At 42.0% G+C, this 10000-nt stretch overlaps 2 long non-coding RNA genes across 17 annotated transcripts in view; both read right to left on the bottom strand.

Annotated features, from left to right (window-relative positions):
* Positions 1-370, bottom strand: part of LOC120683771 — an 8505-nt gene extending 8135 nt beyond the window's left edge. The window contains exon 1 of the long non-coding RNA XR_005678936.1: positions 259-370. This is a non-coding gene — a long non-coding RNA (uncharacterized LOC120683771). The remainder of the gene's footprint in view (positions 1-258) is intronic.
* A 639-nt stretch (positions 371-1009) lies between these two features.
* The window catches only part of LOC120683769, an 11682-nt gene continuing 2691 nt past the window's right edge, over positions 1010-10000 (bottom strand). For 2 of the 16 annotated variants that reach the window (XR_005678920.1, XR_005678930.1), the window contains 4 exons: positions 9447-9953; positions 3305-9249; positions 1816-3221; positions 1010-1632 (listed from right to left, as the gene is read on the bottom strand). This is a non-coding gene — a long non-coding RNA (uncharacterized LOC120683769). The other 14 variants (XR_005678932.1, XR_005678921.1, XR_005678933.1 and 11 more) reach the window with 14 other exon arrangements.

Genomic DNA, 10000 nt, shown 5'->3' with positions numbered 1-10000 from the left:
CATGGTCCGTTTGAACCCGGATGAACATGGAACCATGTGTGGCTGCCATGTACAACCATTTTCCACTGAATCCAACCATTTTTATTCCCTTTTAGGCAAATTTCACTCTATGAACCAGGGTTAGAAACCTTCTTGCCTTTCAACCAATTCCCATGACCAATACCACACGTATATCACCTGTTCTCATCCCGACTTTGTCTGCTTGGGTCTAGCGTACAACTTTTCCATCTGGGTAGAGTATGGTTCATACCCGGACACCTTGTACAATCATGTCCACCGAAATCAGTCCGGGGATGTTTGGTTCCTTGGTGTCTTATTCATCTTTGTGGCTGCTCAATGACTTGGTCCTTGCTGTCTTTTCATCATTGCTACTACTATGATGTCCATGTGATATAATACCCTAAAATTTGGGTATGGCCTCTTTTGAGGTTATTGTAGCCGTCGTGGCCAGTACGTTCTTACTCATATTCGTACTCGCAGCGGCCAGGTGTGTGCCCCGGTGGCCCGGTCTTCGCAACTTGCTCTGCTTCGCTGACCCTAACGGGTGGGCCTTGCAAGTTTTCTCCGATATCAACATAGACCTTGTTTAGTAGTAAAATTCAAAATTTCAAAACTAGCATATCAAATAAGAATCTTAAATATATGAGTATTAAATCTAGATGAAATGAAAAAACAAATTGCATAGTTTATTTATAAATTACGAGACGAATCTAAGAAGCCTAATTAGGCACTAAATTGCTACAGTAACTATGTGCTAATAACAAATTAATTAGTCTTAATAAATTTGTCTCGTAGTTTATAGATGAGTTCTGTAATTAATTTTGTGATTAGTCTATATTTAATACTTCAAATGTGAAAAGATCCTATTTTAAAAACTTTACAGACACAACTAAACAAGGCTTAATACTGATTCCGAGTCTCCTCAATTTCTATTTTCTATAATATAACCACAATTTGTTGAATCAGTTTGAGCCAAGAAATGCCACCCTGGAAGCTTACATGGTGAGGGGATCAAAAGCCAGAATTTCAGCAGTAACTTCAAATTAAAAAGGCCGTTAACAAGAATCTTCATCAGTTAATACTTCAGCGGCCGTGGCAATACAGTCCTCGCATGCGTGTAACAAAGAATACGGCTACAGATTCGAGTTAATAGCTGTTACTATTTCAGGCCAGAAGGATGATTGCAATCCTATCGATTCACATCACATGTACATTCCTCTCCTGCGCCAAAACTTCAGTATATACACAACTTACTAAGCTTCTCCTCTAGTGCAGGAAAATCGAGGAGCCTCTCAGGAACAGGGACTGATGTCCGGCTGTCCCGTTTGGAATATCATCTACTTGGTTCAGAAAACGTGGAGGAAGAAGAATCAGCTTTTCTCAACAACATCTGTACTAGCTGGTTGGTGTTTATGTTAACGCTGCTCTCTCCCGCTTGACTGCTGGAAGAACAGATCAATCCCACGCAGGAGCGTTTGCTGCTCTGATTGAACTGCACCAGTCTGTGTTCTGGTTCAGCATCAGGCCAAAGAGCAATGCGAGCATGTCATCGGTGCTCCTTGCAACCTTTTTAACACTTTGCCCAAACATTTGCGCCTTGGAGCTTCCCTCATAGACCTGCCTTCTGCACACCTGCATCATGTTATGAACAGAAGTGAGCATGGTAGAAACTATACTTGACCAAAATCAAATTCACCGGGGCAGAAGAATCCAAAAGGTGCAAACCAACAAAAGGATATGATCCTGTAAGCCTACTTGTACAGCTATACTATGCCATGCTCTACATTTTAAGATTGCAAAGAGCATTGCACAAACCTGGAACAATTTATGTAGAGCAACAATGTGCTCTTGGCTCAGATATTTCCTAGCCATGAGCTCACTGAAGAGTGACAATTTCTGCAGTAACATTCCTAGCAGAAAGATTAGCCACAATACCAGATATCAGATGGCTATCAAACAGCGATGTTAGCCAATCTGGTACTTGGCTCAGCCTGAGCAACGAAACAGCTAGATTCGCTGCAAACTCCTGCTGATTGGTGAAAGATTTGGACGTCAAACCAGGAGCAGTCAAGGCAACAGCAAATTCCAACATTATTAATCGAAACCATTTGGATTCTCTGGCTGCCACCTTCTCTTGGCTTCCAAATTTCTCCCAACCTAAAATTACAGAGAGACAGGCACCGCAATTTCCAGCAACTTTACTGTCTTCACTGAAGACCAAACCCTCAGTTACTGCAATAATGGACTTCAGATACCTCACAGAGCACCTTAATTCAGCATTAGTACATGTTCTTTGATCTGAAATTCTCATTAGCAACTCCAACAGACATTGTGAAGCAATAAGTTTAACAGAAGGTGGACCGAAGTGCATGAGAAGGCATAAATCATGGCATGGAATACCGAGGGCATAAATCATAGTCATCCCATGAAACTTTTAATAACCAACAAATAATATTGTTTAAATTGATTAAAACTACGCTATGAGTCATGACTTGCATGGTTCAACTCATATCAACATAACAAGAGTACCTTCACAGTAAGAGGAAGCCATTCATTTTCCTGAGCAAATGTCAATGCACTTGCTGAACATAAGATGTTAAAGATCAAATGGGAACAAGCTGTTTGGATCCTTGAACAGTATGGTAAGCAATATATGACATGGAATGAATTGACAATGTCACATGATATAAACTGATCAGATGTACAAGGAGAGATGGTGATGATTTCGGCTATAACACGGACCACCGAAAAGACCTCATCTTCAGTACCCTCCTTTACTATCTGGTTTAGCAAGGACACAAGCAAAAATGAGATGACGGTTTCTCCAGAAAGTACCAGCTCTGCAACCATTTGTATGTCCACCAACTGACTGCTGTTTGAGAGCATGATAGTTTCATCTTCACAGAAAGTTTTACAAAAGTTTAGCATATGGAAGGCGAGTGGTTCCATGAGTTCTTGCTTCTGGAAGAGCCATTTTATTGCTATTGGATGGACTCGGATAGCAAGCAAATCCCAATCCTTTTGTGTCATTACGTGGAATAGAGTATTCTCGGCTTCTGGACTGTGGAATGCTGCAGCTATAGGAAATGCCCCTGACATAGGCATAAAGGTGGACCAGAAGCGTAAACATAACAGAAAAATTAATTTCGTATGGGAAGCTTCCACTATTGAGGAGGATGTATTGCTCAACAGAAGCCAGAATTTGGTTGTCAGCAGCCAGCCTGAATAGTTGAAACAATCACCACATCAGCATTCTTTCTTGCAAGTTATAATTGCCGAATCAAAATCTGCGGAAGATGAGTACCTTTCATTGTAGAATGAACAGGCATACAATATAGAAAGTATAGCACATTGGCATGATGCTAAGTTGAAGTCTTCTGTACTACATTGCCCAAGCAAATACATCAGTTCTGTGGGGTCTGATGGCAGATAAATGTGTGCATCTCTAATAGTTTCCCCATAATTAAGGTCATCGACGAAATTAAGGTGTTAAGTTCGTCGGGACCGACGAAATTAGAGTTAATTTGCGGCCTGAATTCCCCGACGAATTTAACTGCCATCGGCAACTAAATTCGTCGGCCAACATAACCCGACGAACTTATTGTAATTAAATTCGTCGGCTGGATCAGGCCGACAAACTTATTGAGGACGGTGGGCCAGGCCACGTGTCCATGTATAAATTCGTCGGCTGCTGGGGCCGACGAAAATAGTCCACGTGTAAGTTATTTTCGTCGGTTCCTTTGGCCGACGAAATTAATGCTTTTCCGTGGAAAAAAAACAGCTGTTGATTTTTATTTATACAGGTTATAACAGCATATAAATTTCAATCACGATCACGCATATAAACAGATCCATCACGACAGGCATATATATAGATCCATCACTAAGTCATGAAACATATTAAAATTCTATGACAACATTCCGAGGCTGAATACATTTACGAATTACGATTGCCAGATTTTCCAATAACAAATCACAAATACATACAAAGTTTCCAGTTGTATCTATGTCCACATTCAGAATAATCTGGTTCATCCACAACTGAATTGAAATAGCAGAGTTGGTCTCTGAACTTGTCAAATTTCTGTTGTTATTGGCGCTGAACTAAAGTCATACTCATAATACAAAAACAAGTTGCTGCTGCCGGCTAACAGATGCAAAGCCAACATCATTCAGAACCTGGAAAATTTTCTACAAGTTCTAGCCATCAACACTAACACATGGAGGCCAACACTGGACGCGAATGAAGTGACCAACACTGGAGTATACTGAACTTATTACAAAGATTAATTTAACCAGCGAATTTACAGTGAGGTGCAACCTGGGAGACTGAAAACTACCTACGTGAGGTTTACCCCGACTTTTACAAACAATGGTTAGTAACCCTAAATTTCGGGACGAGATTCCTATAAGTGGGGGAGGGCTGTAACACCCCTAGGTGTTAAGCATCTAAGCACATGCATTTCATACCTAAGCATCATCTTATGCATCCATGACATGCACATCAAAAACCTAAGTGCTTGATATTTCATGTATATGCCATGTCTTGTTGAAATGTGAGTGTTTTATAAGACCTAGAGCTTTGATCATGATGCCTTGTTTATAAATGAGTGATACATGTTTGCTAAACTAACCTAGGATGCCCTAGAAAGCATGACATGATAGTGTGGTATCTTTATCACATGTGAGCTTACATGTTAAAATGTGAAATTTGCTAAGTAAAGCACTTAATTATGCTTAATACACTTTAGACCATAATGTAAAATGTTGATAAAAGTATTAGTTAACCTCTAAACATGTCTAGGGTCACTTAGGGTCTCATTTGGAGCAATGTTCATGTAGGACATTTCACCAAATTAAGCCCCTAAATAATGGTTGACTAAATAAGTCCATAAAACATGTTTTGTTTGACCAAACAGGAAACCCTAGCTACAGTTTTTGCATGGCTGTGGGCCCAAAATAAAAGTTGTAGATAATTTCATGTAGAACAAAAGTTAGTTTTGGGCCAAGTCATGAAAATGTGTGGAAAGTGCTCAAAAAGTAGTTTGAATGCAGTTTTGAAATGTTTTTCAGCACTTAGAATATTTTCAAAACCTGTTTTTCATGTACCTATTGCTTGACATGACATGTTCTCAGATTTTTGTGTAACAACTCGAGCAACTCCAAATGTAAAAGTTGTTAATAATCCTATGAGGAACACCATGTCAAATTTTGGGCTCAATCCGAAGTGTTTTGACAAGGTTTTGACATCAACTTTGCTCGGTGATTAGCTCACTGATAGTGGTTAATTAAGGGTTAATTAACTTCCAAACCAGTGAGCAATTGACAGAAAGTGCTTAATCAAAGCGGTAGAGGAATGCACCCTGTTCCGCTAGGCGTTGATTAGCCGGCGATTAGGCGCGACTACGCGCTGGGCGAAGCCCGTCACCTCGCCTATGGGGGGTAGTCGCCCATCTAGGCGAGCGGAGGTGGCGACTGGCGCGGAGAAGCAGGGACAGGGGCGGCGGAGGTGGCGACCGGCGCGGAGGAGGCAGGGACGGGGGCGGCGGAGGTGGCGACCGGCGCGGAGGAGGCGGGGAAGGGGGCGGCGGAGGTGGCGACCGGAGCGAAGGAGGTGGGGACGGGGGCGGCGGAGGTGGCGAACGGCGCGGAGGCGGCGGGAACAGGGGCAGCGACGGCGCGGAGGAGGCTGGGACGGGGTCCGCGACCGGCACGGTCGGGATGGAAGGGATAGGGTTGGATGAGGTAGATAAGGTTGCTGTACAAATTGGGCTTGGGCTGTTTTATGGGCTTTTTATGTAATATTTGGCCCACATGTGTCCTGTTTTTTTCTTTTCTAATAGACTTTTGTAGGTAAAATATGAATGGATATAGAACGCCTAGCAACGCCTAGGCGCGATTAATCCCGCCTAGGCGCTAGGCTGAGGGTCAGCGAATAGAATCCGCCTAGCGCCTAGCGGAACCATGGGAATGCACGAGCTACAACTTTGTTTTATATCGTTTTGCATGAAAACCACCGTAGCACACAGCTTTTCCCGTTTGAAGTGGGTGCCAGTCACATCACCACGGTGCTCGACGCATGGCCTTGCCAGTCGGCGTGGCGAGCATGCGCCGTGTGCACGTCGGCCGTCGCTGCTCCATTCTACGTCTGCGCCTGTTGTCTGACCGAAGTGGAGCACGCCTCGCCTCACTCCGCACTCGCCCCGTCCACTCTCTTCCTCTCCCTCGCTCTCTTGCACACACAGGGCGGATCCGCGGAGCACCGCCATTGCCGCCGTCGGCAAGCTCGCGGTCCCACCAACCGAGCCCTCTCTGCCTCAAACCAACACCACCAGCAGCTCCACACCACCTCCCCGGTTCGATTGAACCTTTCCCCGCACCGAGCCGCTCACCAGAGCACCCTCGCCGCCGTTCCCGCGCGCCACCGTCCGCCGGAGCTCGCGGCCAGCCATCCACAGACCACCCCAGCTCAAATCACCGCCACCAATCGACCCGCCGTCCACCAGAGCAGCTCTCTGACCACTCAATCGAACGTTTCCCACCTCCTTTTCGCCGGAGACCGGCCGACCGCATCGCCGGCCACCTCTTCTCCTTTCTCCCTCTTTTCCAGTGAGGTCGAGGGCCTGCGCGCTTGAATCCGAGGAAGGTGAGGGGGGTAAGTGAGAGGCCAGTGACTCAGTGCAATAGTGTTCTTAGGGGCAGATCTGTGAGGTTTTCCAGGGGCCTGCTTGCAAGTTGTTTTTCGTTTATAGTTTTCTTTTATCTGTTTTCTTTTGTGCAAATGCTTGATAAATTTATATCTGGAGTTCTAGAGCTCCAAAAATTGTGAAGTAAATTTTGTAATGCTTCTTATGACTAGATCTATGGTCTAAAAATGTTGAATATTGATTTCCAGATACTTTTATATAGAGCTTAGATTTAAATAAAAAACTGTGTTTTCCTTTATTAAATCACAGTAAATAATTGGTAAATCAGAAAAATATATGGTTAATGGCTTGTTAGATTCCTTGTGAGATGTACTGTGATAAAGTTTTTGCATGCATGTTGTATGTAATAAAATGGGTTTATGGCTCAAAAATGAAAACTGCAGTTTCCTTTGGAAAATCATAAAACAATAAATACTGCAGATATGACCATACAAATTTTTGTGTGCTGTTGTCATACTAGGATGTAGGTAGGAAAAATATGAAATCTGTAATCTGATGAATTTCATAGTACAATGTATTTTAGGTTGATTTTCTGCCTTGCAGCTTGTCATTTTTGTGTAGGGCAGTGTACTGTTCATAATAGGATACAAATTTTGTGGTAGACTCCATAGAGTGTCACTTAGCTTCTGTAATTTTCTCAGAATTTTTGGGTCAACAGAGATATATGTTGTAGTTGTAGCCTAGGCTAATTAGAGGTTTTATAATAAGAACTTTAAGAAAATGTTAGTAAAAGAAAAATGAATATCAAAAATATAATGTTACTGATGTGATTTGTTAGTAGGTTGGCATGGTTAGATGTGGTTGCATGTGTGTGAGCAGGTATAAGTATATGTAAATATATACGTTTTCCGTCTTATCTGTGGCAATAGGCATTGTGATGAAAAACATGGTCTAGGTAGTTATGAGGTATGTGATTTGCTAATATCTTGTTGATGCTAAAATAAATACAGAAGAAAGAAAAAAGGTATCCATGATTTAGCGGACACCTCTGTGTGTGGTTTTGAAGTGTGATGCATTTTGGGGCAGGCATGTTATGCTTAATTAAGGGCTTGTTTCCCAGCTAGAGGCTGTACCTCTTTCCCAGCTATGGCCAAAAACTTTCAAGATGGTACCCTCCGACAGTAAGAACATTGGACTATGGTACTACTGTGGTATGTCTCACTAATTGCGATTATAGCTGCTGTGGTGGTGAAACTGTGGTACAACTGTGGTATGTCTCACTAACTGCGATTCTAGTTGCTGTGGTGGTTAAGAGTTTTTGGGACACAGCTGGGAAAGATGTACAGCCTTTAGATTTAGCCCGTTAGTAAATTGAAGCCAACATGACATGCATTGATTACAAATCTCATGCCCTTTATATTAAACACAAATCTCACAAATTATATTAAACAAAAATCTCTGTATAAAATGCACTGAAATGGCATACTGAATATACAATACAGTAGTATCAAATTAGAATCAGGTTCCACAACAAGAGACAGGTCACTTTCAATCATTGGTAACAACATTCATCAACTACTACTGTGCTTTCTTATCTTTAGGGTTTAGGGTTTAGGGTTTAGGGTTTAAGGTAACACTTCACTTTAGGGCATAAGTGCTCCCAAGTCCCAAAGCGGAGCGACCGTCTTGGTGGAGCAGCTCCACCGAGGAATCTCCGCAAGACGCGCTGAGAGAGAGAGAGAGAGAGAGCTGTGAGTAGATATCACCGGATCCTTCTCCCTTCTCACACGGGATGGACGCCGCCGCCCCTGGATCCAAGCGCTGCGGCTCCTCTTCCCTCCTCAAGCGCGTAGACGGCGATGGAGAAGAAGACGGGCGGCGATGAGGGGCGAGACGGCACGGGAAGCAGAGCGGGAGGGGCGGAGCGGAGGAGGTAGATGCGCGTCGTCGCTCCTCGCATGTGTATATGAACCAAAAATATGCATCAAGATGCATATTCTGCAACTATATATGAACCCAAAATATGCAGACAAAATACAAGTATGTTTTCAAGTAAGTTAGTTTTGTAATTTTTACAAGTTGGCTTGGAAGAACTTTCTGGCTACATTTTGGGCACTCTGTATTTTTGTGCCACTAACAGTAAGGAGCTACAACATCGACAGATCATTCTTGTGACTCCAAAGGTGATCTCTAGTTTCAAATTCACATATATATTATCCCCTAATTTAATAACTTTTTGAGAAACAAATGGATTTGGAAATGTGGAAGCAGACAAAAGACATTGCTAAAAGAAATTTTATATGGCCAATCACACATGGTTCAGATTATAAAGCATGGTCTTTTTTTTTTGTTACTTCACATTGATCTATGCAATAGTGATGGATGCAGCAGGTTCATATTAGGCACCAAGATGGCAAGATAGAATAGGTTGCTGAGTTGCACATGTATGGGAAAAATGAGTTGATAATATAGGAATGAAAAACATAATACTGACCTAGAGGATAAGATTGAAGTCAATCACCCACCGTTCCCATTTCCAAACCAGCAAAAGCACTACTCTTAGTAAGGAATATATCATGTTTTTCTCCAAAGCTGTATAAGCCTGTAGATAAAAAAGAAACAAATAGCTGCAGTATATGTGCATGAGTTCTATTGTGTAATCATGAGAATGCACTGATACTTTGATTAATATATGATATGTATATGTGCATGAAACAGTAAAAGCCGATTATGAAAACAGTAAAAGCCGATTAGCTTATAAACAGAAGAACAGAACAAGCCACTAGCTCATAAACTTACTAAGTTATCTTTACTGGTAAACAGCAGGTTTTTTTTGATAAATGGTAATCACAATAATAATTGCCTAAAATCTTGTGAAACACTGGGCATCCACACTAGAAGCAGAGAAAGATGTAGTATATAAATAAGCAACTGGTAGAACTAATGGAGTTTGCACACACCAAAATGGTTGAAATTATTCCAACAAAATAAGTTGTCTAAGAAGCCAAACTGGACTACCGAGGACATGTAGGACAACAGATTCTTAACAATGCCTAAAAAAGCAGCAATATATTGCATACAACAACTGAATAGCTCAATACAAACTGGATTTGGTAACTGAGTTTCAACTAGCTTCAGACAGATGTAGCAAAAGAATAAATAATTTTCAAGCAAATCATTATATACCTCAACTGCTCCACCAAAACTAAAAGTCAGGTCATCAACAGTTCTAAATAATTTGGTAACTGATTGTTACCTGGCAGGCTTCTATATTAACCAAAGGCTTTATGCCTAATTATAGCAGTCCTGCGCAATTAAAAGCAAGATCATTAAACAGTCAGAGGGCACAGAAG

Source organism: Panicum virgatum, chromosome 7N (genome assembly GCF_016808335.1).
Source record: "Panicum virgatum strain AP13 chromosome 7N, P.virgatum_v5, whole genome shotgun sequence".
Lineage (NCBI taxonomy): Eukaryota > Viridiplantae > Streptophyta > Magnoliopsida > Poales > Poaceae > Panicum > Panicum virgatum.
The sequence above is the reverse complement of the archived record's forward strand: the minus strand, read 5'-3'. Positions and strand labels throughout refer to the sequence as shown.